Source organism: Alexandromys fortis, unplaced genomic scaffold, assembly GCF_014885135.2.
Source record: "Alexandromys fortis isolate MF-2015 unplaced genomic scaffold, M_Fortis_MF-2015_v1.1 scaffold_125, whole genome shotgun sequence".
Taxonomy (NCBI): Eukaryota; Metazoa; Chordata; class Mammalia; order Rodentia; family Cricetidae; genus Alexandromys; species Alexandromys fortis.
Genome location: NW_026068026.1, coordinates 4,889,720 through 4,911,409, shown reverse-complemented (window position 1 = coordinate 4,911,409; position 21,690 = coordinate 4,889,720). Strand labels below are relative to the sequence as shown.

Sequence of the window (21,690 nt, the reverse complement as noted above, 5' to 3'; positions counted from 1 at the left end):
GCAAGGGTTTTCAGTTCAAAAGTCTCTCCAGCCTCCAGGCTCGCTTCTCCCCTCCTGGTCATCAGTGTCTTTCCCCTCATCTCTACGTCACGATGTGTCTATTGTTCTATATAGCACATACGTATCATTACATAGCACACACACACACACACACACACACACACACGTATGTATTGTTACATGTATCCGGTGGGGTAATAAATGTTTCTTTTTAGCCTCTAGCAGAGTCTGCAATTGAATGACAGACCAGGCCTCTGTGCTTCCTGCCCGGTTTTGTGGCTTCCTGAGCATGGGACAGCAGTTTGACTGAGAGGACCCCAGCAGGTGGTAGGAAGTCTTGTCTGCTGGGTCCCCTGTTGCTTCTTTGGTTCATGCTGACACAGCTTTAGCTCCATAGTACTGAGTCCGCTGGGCAAGCATACCTACCAAACGTGACCACAAGACAGAGCCCAACTACCGTGATACAAACTCTAGGACTTTGCTGGTGAGCCAGACACTGGAGGGGACCAGCTGGAAATCACTCTGGCATTTTATGGAGTCTAATACAGTGACCCACAGTCACTGGCACATAACTGAGCAGTAAAATCAGGAACTGTGGAGTAGGATACCAACTGGGTTCACACGGGAGCCTTTGCCTATCTGGGTCTCGGGACCAGTTACAGTATCGAGTCCCAGGAGTGACATGCCCTGCCGGGAGCCATACCCATTACTTCATGCCAGCCTGCGGTCATCTTTCATCCCTAAGTTGCAGAGTCCTTGCTTTATCAGTAACTGTGGCTACAGGCAGAATATCCACAGATGACGTGGTCTTTGGAGGAGATGACGCTCATCCATCCATCCTTTACATGGCATCAAGCGTGGCTTCTCAGCAGTGTGTCTCTCCTGACACACAAAATGTCCAGATGCATGAGTGTCTTTAGGAGAGTTCTCCATCCCCTGCCTGGAGACAGTGAGAAGCATGAGCTAGGCACATTCACCTGGTCTTTTCTGGCAGTGGACAGAGATCTCTACCCTAACTGTAGAAACCAAACCAACTTTAGGATAGAAATTCAAGTATTCAGGGGTAGGGGTATTTTTAATTTTAATAAGCTCACATATTGTTATCTTACATGTGCCGTATTTCTTGTAGAAAATCCAAATAGAAAAAAAAAAAAGAAATCTATACTCTCACTCCTTCCCAAATTTCTAGAAAGAATTTGTGGTGTTTCTTTCTAGTCTTTTTTTTTCACTCATAAACCCCTCCAAGAAATTGTATTTCATACTGTTTTAAAACTGATTTGTCTCTTCGTCTGTAAATAACAGGTTGTATGGGAAAAGAATCAAGCATGTCAGAAAAGACATAAAAACTTCTGTTTACTTATTCTTGCATAATCGTGATATTCTTAGGGTATTCAAAAGATATTCAAAAGGTTTTTGCTTTTACTGGCTTCTGAGATTTTGTCTGCATGTTCTGTTTTTCTACAACTACCTCTGCCCACTCTGCTGTTGGCTGGTGTCAGATACTCAGTTCGCAAGGCATAGACTTTATTTTCCCTTCTGTGTTCTTTCTAGTCTTCCCATTGATTGGAAGATCCTGTAACCACTGTGTTTGCTCTGTAGACCTCGGTGAAGCTATCTATGGGCGGGGCTGGCCATGTGGATAGGGTCCACGTCTACCTCCTTGGAACTAGTGTATGTCTTCTGGGCATTTCTCTCGTTTGTGGGAAAAACAATTTTTAAGAGGTAGTCTAAGACATGCCCATACTGTCACTGTGCAGAGAGCAATTTCCTTAGCTGTCAAGTTTCCTAGCTCTGTAAAACCCCTGCCCAATAAGCTACAGAGAGAGAGAGAGAGACAGACAGACAGACAGACAGACAGACACAGAGAGAGAGAGAGACAGACAGACAGACAGACAGACAGACACTGACTTTTCAAGACTTTTCTCCAATGTTTAAAGCTTTAAATAAAATATAGCTAGTATGAAGAATGAGGTAATTTCCAATTATGTAGGTAGAAATATGAAGTATTTGGGGCTTTGACAAAGAGTATGTCCTGCAGACAAGGTCCAGCAAACACTGATTATGTTAACAAGCTAGTTTGGGGTTAATTCTCCGTAAATATGCATTGTAGCTCATCTTTCAATTCCTTAGATTTGTGAGGACACTTTAGCTACAAATAAACACACAAGCAGTGTAAATACAGAAACACACATGCCGGGACCCCCCTTTGGTGAGAGTGCTGTGGGCAAAGATGAATCATGCTCGCACACGCTGCATCTGTGCGATTCGTGTGAACTTTGAGGCCACCAGACCCCAAGGCAAAAATAGATACCCTTCAAAGGCTTTACAGCTTCCAAGAGCTGTTCATGTGGAAACCAAATGAAGATGCTGGCTCCCATGACAGAGTTCTCACAGCTACAACAAAGGCTTCTGAGTGACTCCAGCCAAACACAAGGAAAATGTGAACTTTTGTGCTTGAAAGATGTGACTGTAGTTTTTTTTGGGGGTGGGGGAAGGCAGACAGACAGACAGACACACACACAGAGAGAGAGAGAGAGAGAGAGAGAGAGAGAGAGAGAGAGAGAGAGAGAGCATATATGTATGTGTGGAGGCCAGAGGTCAGTGTTAACTTCCTCAATCACTGCCCACCATATTTTTTTAGACTGACTCTCTCACTGAATCTTGGGCCCACTTGCCAATTGTCTAGGCTGGCTAGATAGCAAGTCCCAGGAATCCTCCTGTCTCTGTCTCCAGAGCATTGAGCACTTAGATGATAGATGTGGGCTGGGGATTCAAACTCGGTTCCTCATGCTTGCATTTTACCAAGCTGAGCCATCCTTTCCCTGTTTGCTTGTTTTTAAGCTGTTATTTTTGGTGGTTTCAGGGAATGAACCCGGGGCTTTGCATGTGATAGGTAAGCAGTCTACCACTGAGCTACACCCCCACGCCAGCTATGATTATAATTAGGATTCGTCAGGTTATTAGGATTCGGGGTTTGATTTGTTGTTATTATTAAGCACTTAGCTCTAAGCACAGCGATGAAGGGCGACTGGTCTTTTGCTATACAACAGGTGTCCTATTGATGCTCCCCTATGATACCCACTTTCAAATCGCCTGGATCGAGGTTATAAAAATCTGCACATAGGGCCGGGCGGTGGTGGCGCATGCCTTTAATCCCAGCACTCGGGAGGCAGAGGCAGGCGGATCTCTGTGAGTTTGAGGCCAGCCTGGTCTACAAGAGCTAGTGCCAGGACAGGCTCCAAAGCTACAGAGAAACCCTGTCTCGAAAAAACTAAAAAAAAAAAAAAATCTGCACATAGAAGCCTCCATCTGCTGTTCTCCTTTGAGGGGGTTTGTGAGTAAGCTTGGTTCTGCCAGTGGGAATGGGATAATTATGTTCTAAGAGCCTCTTGTTCTGTGGAGTGTTTGACTTTATTGGCTGATGTTAACTAGTCAAAATGTAAATTTTAATAAGTCCATGGAGATTGGCGTACAAAAACACAGGACTTGAGGGATTTTTGAGGGTCGCTCCTTTCCTGAGTGTGTTCTGGAGCAGTGTTCCTCTCGAAGGGCATCCAGTGATGCAGTAAGTGGGGGGGGGGGCGTCCTTCCAGCTTCAACCTTACCCCCTAGAGACGCACTTGAGATCTGCTCTTGGATGGCATGTGTGGGCTTGACTTATTAGCCTGTGTTTTCTTTCAGTGAATTCGCATCTTCATTGATTTCTATTCTCTCTCTTAGTTCTTGTGAAACATATGGGTGTGAGATTATTTTCATTTTATGGCTTGAGGGAAACATGGGAATTTTAAGTAACCCATTGTCTAGAACTTAAGCTTTCTTTCTGAATGTGCTAGTCCACAGTCTGATTCCCATCCTTTCTTGTGTTCAAAGGAATGTGTCCAACTATAGTGTGATTGTTCTCATGGAAGCTGAGCCAGGCACAAGTATACGTAGCAGGAGCAAGAAGGTGGTTTTTTTTCCATCTTATCAAAAGTCAAAATTAATTTTTATTGATAATGTCCTTCTGTCTTGTACTATCCAGACAGGAATAATTCAGATGCACAACCCAGCTTTACCTAACCCTAACCCAGCTTTAACCCTAACCCTTACCCTAACCGTGAGGAGATATGTGGCTCAAAGGCCAGCCAGCTATAGCATCTCATAGCCAGACAGGACCTATAGGTTCCCATGCTACCAAGGTCTTTTTGTAGGACCTCACTCTTGGGGTTTCTGTGTTCTGGCGGTTCCCTCCTTCCCCACCTCACTTTCTGTCTGGATCCACCACAGCCTTAAGTTTTTGTATAAACTCTAGAAGAAATATGGAAGAAATATTTCTTTCTGTCGTCTTCCTCTCTAGGCCCTTGGAGAGATTTTTCTTGGCTTTGGTTACATCTTTGGTGACATCAGAGTCACCTGGATCCAGTTAAATGGGATTCTTGTTTAGAAGTCTTCATTTCTCCCTCCCTTTCCTCTCATCTCTGCAGCTCACAAACGCCATAGCTCCCACAGGCCCTTGTCAGCTTGTTTCTTGGGAGTTTGCCTTTGAAAGGGGTTGGTTAGTGTTGTATGTTTCTTTTATTTCATTTTGCAGTGCTGAGGATGGAAACAGATCCTCGTGCACGGTAGGCAAACACTCCATGTCTGAGTTACGATGTGGCCGGGTGCTCAAGATTTCAGCCTTTTCACTATGGCCGCCTTTCCCCAGTACCATCCAGTTAGTACCCACTGAGATCCTGTTAGTAGCCACTGAGACCCAGTTAGTGCCCATTGGGACCCGGTTAGTATCCACTGAGATCTGGTTAGTAGCCACTAAGACCTGGTTAGTGCCCGAGACCCGGTTAGTGCCCACTGAGACCTGGTTAGTACCCACTGAGACACGGTTAGTACCCACTGAGATCTGGCTACCCACTCTCTTTCCTCCCTTTCTTTTTCCTTACATTTCCCCATAAAACCCTTTACCTGCCCTGTGCACGTCATGTGTCACCAGGTCAGTTAAGTCTCAATGTCCCTTAGAGTGTGCCTCTTTTTTATAGAAGGGTACACCCTTTTCAGGAATTTGCTTCACATCCTTTATGCATATTTCATAAAACATTCTTCTATTTAAAAAGCCACCTTATTGTTATGCAAGGCATAAATTATTTGCATACAGATTTTAAAATACAATTAAGAAAGAAGACATCACATTCTTGCCACAAAACATGAGAACTCATTCCTCCTGACATCAAATGGCTCCAGTTGTGACCCTCCCCTGGCCAGCTAGTCCCTCAAGGAAAGACCCCTTGTTTCTATCAGATAGGCTTAACTATGAGTCCCTCACTGCGTGTTCTCTGTTCCAAGCCCTCGTAGTTTTCCACACCTGACACCTCTCAGAACTAAAAGAACCCATTGCCTCACCTCAAAGAGGTAGTCTTCAAACCTTTTTGCTTCCTGAACATCCTCGCTGCAGAGCCGACCACAATTGTCTGATGCATCTAAATAAAGGCTTTAGTTTTGTGAACATTTTCAATCTGTTTGTTTTTAGTTATCTGACCGCCCCTTCTTCATTGCCAACCGATCCTGACCGATTTAGTTGGTTCCTAAAGTTCGAGTCAGTCCTGTGCCTGTAACCTTCGCTTGCTCCAGGGGAAGAATTGAGAATGACAGGACTTGGGTGTCTTCAGGGCCCACACACCACAGTGGCTACAGTTTTCTCTGACAGCTTGCAAGCCTGTGTTTAATGATGTACACTGACAGTTTGCTCAGACGGTGTCAGGTTTGCCCTTCATAACTTGTATACTCCACTGTCATCAGTATTGAAAACCAGGTGTGGCTAACCTGCCTGTCAACTTTGAAAGTATCTCTTTCCTGTCTCCCTCTCATTCCCTCCCAGCACGGTGACAGCCCCTTTCTGAGGGCTTTGGAGCCCCTGAGAGGTCATCTGTAGAAGTGAGGGGATTTAATCTTTTAATTGCAGCATATTCCGTCTCTGTAATGTTTTCATTTGTCGTGGGCTTTAGTTTTAACTTCCATTTGCTTCTACCCTCATCCTGACAGAAGATAGGAAATAAACCGGGCCCGCATTATCATTCATGAGGATACACCTCTACCCTCCAGCACCCAATTAGTCTCTTCTTCAATCACTTCAATTTTTCAGATAAGACTACAGAAGGTCATTTATGTGGTCCCTGCCATGTCTGTAAGGACACGTCTATTCTCGGCTTTACCCTGTGAACATTTTCGTTACGCTGGTATTATTGTATCCTTGGCCAGTTTCTCGTTAGAGGCGATGCGGTCTTCAGACAACCCTACGCTAGCGTTCTGAGTGATTGCACGTGGGGAAGATATATTGCCTGGAACATATTTCTTCACGTGTAAATGTCAAAGAGTCTCCTGTGTGTGGAGCCTTCCCACTAGGAAAGCACTGGGCAACAACATTCTGCAGAGAGGAGTGGAAACTCAGCCTGGCTTCTGGAAGGTCAAGGAAGGAAGAAAGACCTGTGAAGTTGAGACCTAGAAACATGTAATTTTCAAAAGTATTCTGGGTCTTGCCTGTCAAAACCAAGAATAGACCAGGGAAATACAGGGACGGTGTAAGGTAGAGGAACATGCGTTATAGATAATAAATTCAGTTCTTAAACCCCAATCCAGGGGCGTGTCAGACTGAGGCAGACTGGGACCTCCCAGTACCTTTTGTCTAAATTAAAATCACATCCAGGGTATAGGACTAGAATTGCCCATTTGCCTTTTTTCTCCTCATCCTGGTGATAGAATTGTCCCAGAGAAATAAGAGACCTACACATGAAATGAGACAGGACAAGAAAACCCCCAAGCTTTGCATCAGCACTGGTGGCAACAGATAGCAGGCACGTGTACCTAAGCCCTCTGACCTGACAACCCCTAAGAGAATAGTCTGGGTGAAGGAGAAAGAAGAAAGAGGAAGGGCAGCCTGGCCTCTCCCGGGCAGCCCCATCCACAGTCTCAACTCCCATTGTTTCTACTTCTGCATCTCGGAAAAGACAATTCAATCAGAGAGCAGCCTGGCAGAGTCTTTTCCCAGAAGGGAATAATCTTGATCTCTCATCCCATGAGGCTTCAGGAGTAGGAGATAAGGGTCCAGGCAGTGAAACCCACTGTGTAAGCTGTGGCTCAACCAAGGGCATGGAGCTCTGACTCTGACCCACACGTGGGAGGAGGCATGTGTTTCAAGCCCGGAATTTGTTGTTGTTGTTTTATTTTTTATTTTGTTTGTTTCTTTTTGAAACTGTCTGTCTGTGTAATCCTGGCATCATGGAACTCGCTATGTAGACCAGCCTGGCTTCAAACTGACTGAGATCCATCCGACTCTGCCTCCCAAGTGCTGGGATCAAAGGTGTGTGGCACCAAGCCTACCTGGTCAAGTCCATGGTTTTATCTACTGTGTAGACATGATTATTGCCAAATCTTTTTCTAGCCTTGACCTCATTCCTGGGCACCGGCTCCTCCTCTCCAACTGTGCACTCGCTAGCCCTTCCACCTGGCTTCAATCTTGTGCCCTGAGTAACACATGCCCAGAATACACTGTCCCTCTCCAGCCTGGCCAGCCTTCCCTGCCCCTGTGGAGCATGGTATCAACTTCCAGCTAAGAATTAACATGTCCTGGGGCCTTTTCTTCTTCACTTCCCACACTGAAAAAAATGTTACATATGTGATCTCTTAGGGTTTTTGTTTTCCAGACATCCACCTGTCTTATTTCTTACTAGGTATCCTCAAGAACCTTGGGTAAATTGTGTTGTGTGGGTAGCAGGGAAAAGGAGTTTGGTGTGGTAACATTTTATATCTGTTAGATAAAATAGAATTTAAAATTGCAGATATGCTTGGAAAAATACTGAAGACACTGACAGTATTATTAATACTGGTGTGGATTTTTAGAGCTATTGAATGAGGAAAGCAGAAATGTCCCTTTCTCCCCTCTGGATCTCCCGTCTTTGAGCTTGTGAGGTAATCTCAACACACGGATGGAAATAAGAGCGGAGATCATCATACTGTGTTCTCATTAGATTTCTGAGGAAGACCACGAAATGGAGCTATGGACAGTTAACATTGTACGCAAATCAATAAAATTCCAAGTAATTGATTGTTCTGTTTGACTTTTACAAATGAGTTTCCTTCAATGATTTATTCAGCATCACTGAAAAGCAATATCGGAAGTTTTGTTTTGCCTTTCCATATCTATTTCTTTAATTCAAAGAGAAGGATGTTGTCCTTTTTTCAAGAGAGGGGAGGGGAGTTGGAGAAGTTGAATCTCAGAGTATCTAAGCTACTTTCCCAGCATGCTTCATAGTTTGAAGTTGTCTTTAGACTCTAGTCTCTGATTGCTTTCAACTTCAACCCCAGCCATCTCCAAAACCCAGCTGAATGGGTCATGTCATCGGATGAGAGGTGCTTTCCTTGAGGCTCTGCTAAGTCTGGGGTGACTGTCAGTAAGCAGAACCAGAGGGAGGCCCTGCAGAGCTGGCTGGCAGTGTGACCTGGCTGCGGGCAACATTCTTCCTGCTGGGTCGAGCATGTGCTTTGTCTGCAGTGGGGGCTTCTGGTGGTAAAGAGAATGCCCCCAATTTGCTGTCAGGTACAGGCTATATCTAATTGTTTACTGTTCTAGCTTTGCTTTTAAGTGGCCAGTACCTGGTTTATAGTACCATACAGAAATAAGAGTGAAAGACAGCCCCACCCCCAAAATTCTTGTCAAATGAATATAGTAGACAGAGTTCTTGACCTCAAGAATTTCAGGGATAGACAGCCATGACTTCTGTCAGATGTGTAATATGAAGACCAAGAAACTCAGCTCTTTTTTCCCCACCGCACTGTCTTCCTGGAGTGATTTAAATAACATTTCCACTTGTATGTCTCCCTCTGAGCATGAAGAACTAACTGGTCACCCACAGTTCTCTGTGAACAAAACCATTTCAGGTGTGTGACGGAGAATGCGAGCCAATCGCCAATTCTTTACTTACCGGGGGACAAAAATTGACACGATTGCTTTAACATCCCTGAGAATATCTATCTTCCACCCCTTGAGCTTTTTGTTCCTCCTCTTGGGGCTCTGACCAGTTGCTTCCATGGCACGGCCTTTTAAAAGTAAAGAGGCCAGAGACGGACACAAATCTAACAACGGCGCGACTAATGCCGGGTATCACTAGGATATTGCTGGTTTATAGTATCATACAGAAATAAGTGAAAGACAGCCCCACTCCATGGCTCCACATGTCACACCTGCCTTGACACATTCACGGTGAGCTATTTGTAACCACAGGTAGAGAGGGCCATGAGAACTGGTAACATATTCATAAAGAAACTTCAGTACACGTGTTCACGGTTTCACCATTCACAGAGGCAACAAGTAAAGGAGGGAATAAGAGAAGGACCCAAATGTCTACCAAGTGATAAATGGTTAAGCAGAATATGGCATAGTCTTATGATAGCTGTGCACAGCCATGAGAAGGAATAAAGCTGGGATACATGCTGTAATACGAATGCACCTTAAAAACATAACATTTGGTGAATATAACTGTTAATAAAAGCCACATTTTGGGCCAAAGAGATGGCTCAGTGGTTAAGACCACCTACTACTCTTCCAGAGGTCCTGAGTTCCATTCCCAGCAGCTACATGGTGGCTCACAACAACCATCTACAATAGGATCAGACGCCCTCTTCTGGCCTGCAGGCATCCATACAGAGCACTTATACACAAATAAATAAGGTTTTTAAAAACACCACATATTATCCAAGCCCATTTATATCATATGTCCCGAATACATCAATCCATGGAGACAGAAAGTAGATTATGGTTGGTAAAGAGAGGGGAAATGAAGAGTGGTTTCTAATTCCTACAAGGAATGATATCTTGGGGTTGGGATAAAAAATGTCCTAGAAATTAAAAAATGGCGGTAGTGACTCAATCATGTGAATACATAAAAAAATCTACTAAAATATATATTTCACCGGGTAGATTCCATGGATTCAAACACAGCCAACTACCCCAAAGTTAATATACAGGGGAACCTTTGACTTTTTCTAGTATTCCACCACGAAAACTTTAAGGCCAGGAGGCTTTCTGCCTGCTCTGGAAAATATTGCGCCCGTGCATTGGATTCACATGATGCCGCTGCCGCAAATGCTTGCATGGAGGAGCTGAATGGTAACTTTGAGAAATGATTCTGGGTGGTATGGACGCAGTCTGGGTGGTTTGTGGGAGGGGAAAAAAAGCAAAGAACATGGACTTAGTTATCCCGCTATGACTGACCACTTATTCATGCTGCTCCAGAATGCTCCCCCATCCATTTCTTAGGGGCTTGCTTGCTGAAGAACCCTGTGTGTTGGGAGGATTTCTGTAAATGAGTCACTGTATCTGCATACGTCTTTAGTAGCCATCCTGAAAATGGAATGACTAGGAATACACCCAAACCAGCTCTCAGCTACTGAGATGATTTTTTTTTCCTTCTGCTATTTTTGGCAACCTCTAATTAGCATGTGCAGCCTGGCTGTCCTCTGGCAGGGGCAACCCCGGCTGGTTCTGTCAGCTGCCCTGCTTTTCCTCCCAGCAACAAATCTCTAATGCTTCTGACAAGATGGCCAGCTACTCCTGCTACACCGATACAAGGTCTAGTGCGTCCGGCTAGAACCGGTGCCTCCCCGTCATCCCTTGGAATTGATCTACACTGTCAAAAAGGCTTTTCCAAATGGCTTCTCTTTGTCACCTTGTATTGGCTTTTCTCCTCTATTCTGGGAATGTATGGTTTAATGTTCCATTTCAAATCACTTTCAGCTGGAACGTGTGTAATGGAATCAGAGCAGCCCGTGAATACTCTTCACAGAGTCAGAGATGCCTTTCGTTTGTGGTCCTGCCTTCCAAGGGGACTGGTGACAGCGGTGAAATTGTATCTGGGCCCTGCTCAGTAATGGATTCCTTATTCCTTTTGATTTAAGGGAGGCACTAAGGGTGGCTTCTGAATTTGCTTTTATTTATTAGAATCTAAATCGCAGTGATTACCACCTCCTGAGAAGGGGCAACTAAAGCACTCTTAGGCATCTCTCTACCCCACTAATGCCAGGCTTCCTTCCCAGAGAGCTGCAGTGTAGAACTGATAAGCACACAAGAGTCCCCAACCCCACCCCTTCCTTTCAAGTCAAGGATGCCTAGACTCTCAGAGAGACACTTTAGTGAACAAGATTAGGATATTCTGCTCTCCAGACCAAGGCTGTTTCCATCCCAGCACACAGCCTCATCACCACTAGTCACTCATAGCTAAGGTCGTTGAGCTGGAAGAGGAGCTGACTGTCAGCCTTTGTCTCCAGCCTGTCGTGTGATGCTCTGGTATCGAAATGCATTGGAACTTCCTACGTGAACTGTCAGGATTTACAACCCAGCCAGCCTTGGTGGTGTGAACCTACAAACCCAGCTTCTCACCAGGCCAAGGCTGAAGGATCGCAAATTCAATGAGAGCTTGGATTACAGAGTAAATTCAAGGCTAGCCTATACAACTTAACAGGACCCTCTCTCAAAACATATACAAAATTAAAATGTGCTGGAGTACGGCTTAGTGGTAGATGCTCTTGCCTGACACCTGCGAGGCCCCGGGTTCAATCCCCAGTACCACCACCACTGCCATCACAGCTACAACCGCAAAGATAGATGTGGGGACAGGAGGCTCATCCGGCAGAGCTTTCCTCCACCCCAGCTCCACTGGCACGCACTCGGGTGTGCCAACATGGATGGGTTGGAGATTACATGATAGGCAGTGGCAGTGAAATTCTATCCCACCAGGATTCCTTCAGACCTTAGACTGGGGCATTTGGCTTTAATCTCCAGCAACCCCCATGGGCAGAGAGGAGGAAGCCAAGTATGACAAACCAAAGCAATTTGGTTTGGATTGTAACTTCGGTTCTGAGTTGATCCTTGTCCTCTGTCCTGCTTGGAGGGTTCTAATGCCTCTTGCTCTGTGGAAACTGGACTCTTAGATACCTTTGCCTTCTTCTTGGACCCAACAGCCTGGCCATTTTTGACTCCTTTCCCATTCCTGCTCTGTAGAGAGAGAAATGACTTCTAAGTTGGCCGTGTCTGCACATGCGCATGTGTGCACATGTGCGTGTGTGTGCACGCACATGCACTTAGACAAAGCCTTGTCTTGAAGCTGACAAGCAGTGTACGTAACTGTTCCTTGCCACACTTATTGGTAGAATCATTTGATTGTGAGCTGGGGGCGGGGACAGTGTTTGACTTTAACTTGAGGGGCTGGGAGGTGACACTCTGGAATGTGCTCTGCCAGCAGGCACAACAGCAGCTCCTGGCCTTCTCCGCACGACTGAGAGCCCATCAAAAGACCCCTGTATCTGCCCTACCTGATTGTCCCAGTCTCCTCTATGAGTTCTCAACTTGCTTGGGCTTCCTTTAGTCGGAAGCTTTTATTCTTGTTATTATTTATTAGGAGGTCTACAACTGACCAGCACAACTTCCCAGTGAAGACGAGATCAAACCTGATGGCCCCCCGGGAGGCGAGGGGCTGCTGTCCTGTGGGTGGCACATACCTAATGTAGAGTCACCCCTCAGTACCAGTGCACTGGGCCCTGGTTACCCGCAATAATATATCCAAATCTGAGCAGTGCAAGTCCCTTATATGTAAGCCTGTACACATCCTCTGCGTACGTGAAATTCCTACACTATTCATAATATCTAAGTGGTATTTAAACAGTTGCTATGCTGTATTGTTTAGGGGATGAATAATGGCAAGAAAAGTATGTTACAGTATAGACATATCTCCCCCACACACCAAATATTGTCTATCCACAGTGCGCTGAATCTCTGGATATAGAATTTACGGATACTATATAGCAGGCCAACTGTGTTTGGTGAGTTTGTTTGCCCTGGAGCAGGAGAATAGCTCTAAGCTGCAAAAGTGTAATTTGCTGTGTGTGACCTACCAGCAAGAATATCTCCCACAACCTCTGCTCCCAGACCCTTAGTCCTAGAGGTCCTTATGGGCAGGGGAGAAGGAAGATGCTTTCTTGTGTTTTGCTTTATTTGCATTATCAAGGAAACTTCTCTGTTTCCTTGTAGAAACATTGGATAAATGTTTCTGTGGCCATTGGATAAATCACACATGGATACAAGCTCCAGTGCCCTTAGATGCCCAGAGAGGGATTTGAATCAGATCAGGGCAGACCCCTCAGGCTGTGAAGTCAAGACAGGAGAACCCCTCTTGGCTACCACTGAGAGCCAGACATAAGCAAATCTTCACCAGTTAGTCTTTCAAGCTCTCTTTTTGTACTTTTTTCTCCCTTTTAGCTCTTGCCAGTTCTGAACTCACTCTTGAGAGTTCTCCTAACACCCAGTGATAGAAAAGAGTCAGACATTTCCAGGTTTGACCAATTCATATTTTTATAACAAAATTTGGCTTTAAGCTTCTCAATTGATAGCTCTTGAGAAATACTTTCTCATTTATGTCTAAATGCCAGGTGAGGTGAGTAGTTGGGCCACTGGACAGAACCTGTGGACTGGTGTCTGCAGCACCCAGGTCCTGGAGCCTGGTAGTTTTGAAAGGTGAGTGAATATAAAGATGGACTTCAGCAATATGCCGTCGCATCTGAGCAGAGACCGTCTTCTCTGAATTTACAAAAGGACCACATTCCCTGTTACAGTCTAATACATAAAGGACAATTAACCCTCTGGCCCATCTCCATAGCTTTCTCCCAGCTCATCAGATGGAATTATGGAGTGTCAAGCTGCTAGAGGCCAATGTCATCACCAAGACTTTATTCACTAGATAAAATCCTGCAGGTAACTCAGCCCGCTCACAGTCTTCCTCTGGGTGATGCCCAGCCTGGCACCAATCGAGGGTCTGCCAGCTGATACACCAAGTGCTGACCACTAGCTGAGTGGATGCTCAGAGGCCATGAGCTCAGAACTAAAGGCTTCTGCCACTTCTTGAGAAGGGACTGGAGTCAAGGGTGGAAGCCAAAAGACTGGGAGCAGCAAAGGACTGGATTGGTTCCAAAAAGTATCTCAGTTCCACCAAGCTCAGAGTCTGGGGTTTCAGGAGGAGGGTCTTGACCAGTGCTCAAAAACCACTGTGCACCAACTTGGGCACCAACGCTGGGCAGAAAAGCCTTCCAGGTCAAGCCTCTCCAGCGGCCTGTAGCTGGGCCTGAAGGGCCACATATGAGGGTTTAGCCTGGAATCAGACTATATATATATATATATATATATATATATATATATATATAATCTCTGTATCTCTATATATATGTGTATATATATCTATATACGTATATCTATGTAAGGAGAAATGTGTGCATAGTTTCTCTTATCACAAAACACAAGTATACATGTATTACTTATCAACTTTCTTTTCTTGCTTACTTTATCAGAGCTGCCTCTGGATCATAAAACATACACTTCATTCTTTTCAAAAAAATAAATATGACTTTGTCCAGACCAATGCATTCACCATTTGCTCTCGTGATATTCAAGCTGTTTCCAGTCTTGGCCACAAGAAGGAACATCAGTGCTTGAATTCTTCTCTTTGCATCCTGTGCACAGTCTTTGAATGTTGGAGCCTGTATATCCATCCCAAAGTGAGCTGGCTGAACCACTGGATGTGTGACTGTTCATTTCAGTAGTTCTTGCATATGCACTCATTTCCATTCACGGTTACAATAGCTGTCCTCACCCTTCGAGAAGGACTTATAATACCGATTTTTGCATGTGTTCCAGCACTACCTTGACTTTAATATGCATTTTCCCCAGCCTCTTGAGAATGCACCATCTTTTCATGTAATTTAGCCGATGTTTGAAATGTCCGTCCTGTGTGTTGCCTGGTCCACTTTCATTAGGGCTTTTTCTGTCTTGTTTTTCTTTTCTTTTGCTGGCTTACCGAATGTCTTCTGGGGCTTTTGTGGGTCCCACTCTGAGGACAAACATCACAGTCACACTGACGTGAGATTTAACAGTCCTGACTGTGATCTCCCTACGGGAAATCATAAAATCAAATGACTGTTTGAAACGAATGCCCCAGATCCCCTTCTTGTTCCTTTGAAGGGACTAGCTAAATAATTTTCACTCAGAAAAGTAGTAAAAGGTGGGTGTTTTTTATTCCAAACTATTACCTTGGAAGATTGAAGACAAGGGACTTTTCAGAGCCTGGTCTCTAAACTCAACATTCCCTGTGGAGTAAATCACCTTTATCCTTTCGTGTGGCCAGTGCTGGGGGAGGAGGGGAAACGATATCTAAAAATCTACCCAGTTGACTCATAAAAGCTTAATATCAGCCCTGGTCATTCGGCATGCCCTAAGCAACACCGTCTGCACTCCAGAGAAAACACAGATTCAGCTGCGTCTCCGAATGAAATGCTGACCTTAACATCGGGGAACATGTTGAAGGCCCACTCCCCCTCTGTACGGGGGGATAGAAATCTCCAGAAATTTCTCACTTATTTCTGCTAAACGGAAAGGGTAAATGGAATATCATTTAACATCTGACCTGAGCAATAGCCAAGGCTTCAGGCCTGAGGCTCTAGAGGGAACAAAAGAGGCCTAGCTGTCCTTGGCCATCATTGCTGCCTCAGCGTTTGTTCCAGTTTTGATTTTTTTCCTCAAGGAAATCATCCTCTAAATAGTGAAGAAGATACAGAAATGGAGAGAACGTCGCTTTAATCCAGGCGTCCTCTGCTTTATCGATGGTTGAAGATGAGATTTGCAGGTCTTCACGCCCACTCTGGCCCCTTTGAGAACCCTCTCCTGGTGTTGTCCTAAGCCCCAGAGGCCAGCACTCTGGCACACTAATCCCAATGATCAGCGGGATAAAAGAGAGAGAGATCAAAGGGAAGCCACGCATTGCATAGGAAGGGCACCACAATGCGGGAACAGGATGGTTGGCAGCCACACACTGTCTATGGGTGCCTCATAAAGGCAGAATGTGGTAGGTAGTTCAAACAGAAGTGAGGACGTGTGTGTGTGTGTGTGTGTGTGTGTGTGTGTGTGTGTGTGTACACAGTGGAATTTGGATGTGATTGCCGACTCAGGGAAGTAATAGGCGAGGCTTACGGTAGTTACGCTGGGATGAACGCAGATACTCATGTGGTGTTTGAAACTCACAAATGTTTGTCTAGGGAAAAACTGCTGGCATTGCTACTTTCTGCCTCATGAAAAGATAGTCCTGACTCCCTCCCCCGCACCCCTAGTCCTTCAAGTCTCTTCTCAGTGATGACTTTCTTGGAGAACTGCCATCTTCTCGTGAAATCTATTGGGAAGATGTACAGATTTTATACATTTTTATTATATTTTTATCTATTTTGTGTATTGCGCATGTGCACACAGGTGGAGCATGCCCTAGCACACAGGGAGAGGTCAAAGGACAATTTTCTAGAGTCAATTCCGGGAATCCAGTTTGGATCATCAGGGTTGGAGGCAAGCAGCTTTTTACCTGGCGAGCCACATCACTGCTTAGGCTACACACAATTACTAACATTCTTCCAAAGAAAAACCTGGTTGGGACTTTGTGTGTGGATACGTCCACCCAAGTCCACATCACTGTCTGGTTATGTAGTCGCTTATCCCTCAGCAGACAGCTGTGTCTGTCATCTGTCACATGCCAGGCCCTGGGCACTAGAGACTCAGAGAAAGTGACTGAGTTCTGCCTGGAAAATACCCTTAGTGTAGTTAGAAACATCACCAAAACCAACAAATTGCATTTGGTACTGAAAAGGGCCGAGGCACAAATAGGCATGGGACGACCTTCTGCAGGGGTCACAGAGAAAGGGCACTGAAGGTAGCTCAGGAGGACGGTGGGAGGCGTTCTGAGTCGACTTAGTGTGGAGTAGGTGGGCCATTGGGAGATGTGAGAGGAACAGAAAGAGTGAGGTAAGAGCTAGAAATAGAGGCAGGAACCAGATGGGGGGAGAAAAGGGGATTGCCAGGAAAGGGAGGAGATGTAATGCCTCCAAACCGCCCAAAACCACTTTGTGACCAGGTGTGGTGACATGTGCCTACAGCCACAGCACTTTAGAGACCGAGGCAAGAGCATAAGTTGGAAGCTTATGATCTTACTGAGCGACACAGCAAGACCTTATATACACACTGGTGTGCACGCACATACGCGCACACACACACACACACACACACACCACCTCTCTGTGGCATGTTTTCTCTTATTCTTGTGTGAAATAGAATAGTGGTGGCAAAGGCTGGGAAGGATGGGGGAGGTGGAGGAGGATGGGGATACGGGTAAAACGAGACAGGAGTCTGCTCTCTTGTGCTTCAGGGCAGTGCACACTCAAAATGAGTAGTAAAAGTAATTGTGAGTAGGCCTGGCATAGTGGGGCACACCTTTAGTCTCAGCATTAAGGCAGCAGACGCAAGTGGATGTCTGTGAGTTCCTGGGAGCCTGGTCTACATACTGAGTTCCAAGACAGTGAGGACTACATAGAAAGACCCTATCTCAAGAGAGAGAGAGACAGAGAGAGAGAGAATTATGATGTTCCCATCAGAAAGAAGCAATAGGTGTTAGAGCTATTAGATCTGCCAGGTAACCTGTAATTTCCACATATTATTTATAGATATTTATTATCATGTTCCATAAACATACATATTTACTTTGTTAATTAAAAGAAATACACTTGTACCCATGGGTAAGAAGTGGGCAGAACTGGTGTCTTAGGGTTTCAGTTGCTGTGAAGAGACACCATGACCACAGCAACTTTTATAAAGGAAAACATTTAATTTGAGTGGCTTACAGTTCAGAGGTTCAGTCCATTACCACCATGGCGGGACATGGTGGCATGTAGGCAGACGTGGTGCTGGAGAAAGCTAAGAGTTCGACATCTTGACTCGAAGGCAACCGGAAGTGGTCTGAGGCACTGGGCATGACTTGAGCATATATGAGACTTCAAAGCCAGCCTCCACGATGACATACTTCCTCCAGCAAAACCACACCTATTCCAGCCTCCTGGTACTGCCACTCCCTTTGGGGCCATTTTCTTTCTAACCACCAAATTGGTGGTCACACAGAACCCCACTATCAGAAGAATCCCACATTTGTTTTAATACCCTGATCTTGAATTTTTCAGTTCTCTCTCTCTCTCTCTCTCTCTCTCTCTCTCTCTCTCTGTGTGTGTGTGTGTGTGTGTGTGTACGTGTGCATGCATGTTTGTATGTATATATGTACATGTGTTCATGTTGAAACCAGAAGTCAATGCTTGGTTCCATCCTCAATTGCTTTCCATCTTTCTTGTTTATTTTTATTTTACATATATGGATGTTTTACTTACATCTTTATCTGTATATTGAAGTGCCTGAGGAGGCAGAAAGAAGGTGTCCAATCCTGTGGACTGGAGTTACAGACCTTTCAGAACCTCAGTGTAGGTGCTAGGACTCACTCAAATGTGAGTCTTCTGGAAGAGCAGTCATTGCTCTTAACTGCTGGGCCATCGCTCCAGCCCCTCCATCTTATTTTTTGAGACTGGGTATCTCACGGAACCTGGAACTCAGCGGTTTGACTGACCAGTCAGACCCCTTAGATCTTCCTGTCCCTACCTCTCCAGCTCTGGGATGACAGATTCACACTGCAGTGCTGGCTCTTTGACACGGATGCTGAGGACCAAACTCAGACCCTCAGACTTTTGTGGCAAGAACTTTACTGAAGGAGCCATTTGCCCAGCCCCAAGTTTCCAATCTTTAAACGAGGGGTGCTGTGATTATATTGCACTGGGCTCTGAAGTTATAAAGCCAGTTCTGCCTACAATTGTATGACGCTGTGTGCAGTACTGGAATTATAACAGTGGTTAAGTCAGGCATGATTGTTGTAAGAGCTTACAGACTAGCATGGGATATAGACAGGGTTACAAATGTGATATCTTTTGTATAGAGACACATTGCAGGCAATAAGGAGATGGAAGAGTCTCGCCTAGCCTTAGGGCAAAAAGCAAGGAAACGAAATTGCCTGTGAGGTAAGAACAATCCGTAGAGTCAGGAGAGATGTAAAAAAGAAACTAGAAAGAGGAGGGCCTAAGCCAAGGTTGGGATCAGATGCTACCAGGGCCTTCAGAACAGTGACATGTCCCATAGAGATCCTGGACACCAGTGGTTCTCAACCTTCCTAAGGTTGTGACCCTCTAACACAGCTCCTCATGTTGTGGTGACCCCCAACCATAAAATTATTTTGTTTTTGCTTCATAACCATAATTTTGCTACTGTTGGGAATCTTAATGTAATATGCAGGATATCTGATATGTGTCCCCACAAAGGGGTCAAGACTTACAGGTTGGGGACCACTGCTGTAGATGTGTTGGCAGCGGCTGGATGGACAGGATGTCTAGAAGTAAATTCAGCACTGTTTGAGAGAACAGCGGGAACGAGGAAGTAGAGACCTTGAGTCTAGTTGTTGTTAATGAAGAAAATGTGGTTCAGTAGAACAGGGCAGTCTCAAGTCAGCTTCGGACTGACAGAACGTTGTTTGGTTGGCTTTGAGTTGATTTTGTGTGGTTTTCCAGCACTCTTTTGAGCATGGTTTTACACTGCAGAGAGAAGCTGGAAATCTAGGGATGGAGATAGTGACGTTGGCGGGGGGCGGGGGCAGGACTGAGGTGGTCCATCACCGGCAGACTAGCCACGAAACTGAAGAAAACATGCCAGTGGGAGCTGGCGAGTTTCCCGTTGGAGAGCTCCCTGATCTGCAATGTCACGGCTACTGATACCTCACTGAACACAGCTACCTGGTGGTCCTCTCTCTTCTCCCTGTCCAAGGAAACTCCTGTGACTTTCTTCACCTGCTCTTTAAGTCAGCAAATAGTCACAAGGTGCCTGCTGTGTGGCAGGCACCGTGGTCAGTTTAGAATAAGAGAGAACAAGATGGACTAGACCCTGATCTCCTGAGACTTAGGTTCTGATTCCATACCCTGGAAAGTCATGCTGGCTCCTCCTAGGATGCGTGTAAGGGGGATACACTGATGACACCAGACCTTCCTCCTACAGATCCCTTGCTCATTATGGTAGCTGTTTCCCACCAATAATTAAGATTAAGAAGTGTGCACAGCAATGCACAGTCAGTTGTGAATGGTGGAGGGGACAATTGCACTTAAAATGATCACTAGTTTTTTTTCTAAGAAGAAACTGTTATTTTATCACATCTTTTTTTTATTTTTAATTTATTTATTTATTAAAGATTTCTGTCTCTTCCCCACCGCCGCCTCCCCTTTCCCTCCCCCTCCCCCAATCAAGTCCCCCTCCCTCGTCAGCCCAAAGAGCAATCAGGGTTCCCTGCCCTGTGGGAAGTCCAAGGACCACCCACCTCCATCCAGGTCTAGTAAGGTGAGCATCCAAACTGCCTAGGCTCCCACAAAACCAATAGGTGCAGTAGGATCAAAAACCCATTGCCATTGTTCTTGAGGTCTCAGTAGTCCTCATTGTCCGCTATGTTCAGCGAGACCGGTTTTAACCCAGGCTTTTTCAGACCCAGGCCAGCTGGCCTTGGTGAGTTCCCGATAGAACATCCCCATTGTCTCAGTGTGTGGGTGCACCCCTCGCGGTCCTGAGTTCCTTGCTCGTGCTCTCTCTCCTTCTGCTCCTGATTTGGACCTTGAGATTTCAGTCCGGTGCTCCAATGTGGGTCTCTGTCTCTGTCTCCTTTCATCGCCTGATGAAGGTTAATATTCAGGAGGATGCCTATATGTTTTTCTTTGGGTTCTCCTTCTTATTTAGCTTCTCTAAGAACCCGAATTATAGGCTCAATGTCCTTTATTTATGGCTAGAAACCAAATATGAGTGAGTACATCCCATGTTCCTCCTTTTGGGTCTGGCCTACCTCACTCAGGATGGTGTTTTCTATTTCCATCCATTTGCCTGCAAACTTCAAGAAGTCCTTGTTTTTTACTGCTGAGTAGTATTCTAATCCATCTCTCCAGCACCCTATTTTATCACATCTTAAGTAGTAAGGAAAATAATAAGGGAATATCACAGCAAGAGATATCTTCCCAAAATTAGCTTCCCTGACCTTTCCTATTTCCCTATTTTTTCTAGAGTCATAAATTCACTAAAAAGTCCAATATTTTTGTTGTCCCAAGCTGTACCCCTTTACCGGTTCCTATGATGGTAGCCAGCAGGACACAGGTGGCAAGGAATCAAGGATGGGGTCATGGTCAATAAAGCCACTCACGACGGTTGTTTCAGAGATAGAGAGTGGCTCCCCAAGGGCATCTTGGTTGAAAGAGTCTGCAAGGTATTCTTTAGAACACAGCAAGATGCTTGTCAGGCTCATGGATCTTCACTCAGAAACATGTTGGAAAGTCTGAGGATGTGGTCCAAAGGTAGAGCTTGCCTAGCACACACAAGGCCCTGGGTTCAACCCTCAGTACCATAGTATAAAATGACCTCCTCCACACACTAGTAAGGGACTGTCAAGAACCGCTTTGGTGAATTGGGATTATGTATGTCTCCGTGAGAGTGGTTGCCTACTTCGTGTGAGGCTTCGGTTCCTTTAACAGCCAAAGGTCTAAGCACAGGGGACAAGAAACACCAAAGACCCAGGAAAGGCATTGCCTACCTATTGGTCCTACAACCTTGCTTTAGACATCTGCTTTGGGGGTCCCTGCTCTCCCTAGTACTTGAGTACTAGTCTTGGGCAGACTTTTGGAATGTATGAATTTTATGAACCTTAAGATGGTAAGAGCAACTTTTTCTAGATCCCAGGATATAAATCTAGAAACTCT

General features: G+C 45.3%; 1 protein-coding gene across 3 annotated transcripts in view; it reads left to right on the top strand.

Annotated features, from left to right (window-relative positions):
- The window catches only part of Ppm1h (protein phosphatase, Mg2+/Mn2+ dependent 1H), a 262,145-nt gene that overhangs the window by 150,368 nt on the left and 90,087 nt on the right, over positions 1–21,690 (top strand). The window lies entirely within an intron of this gene.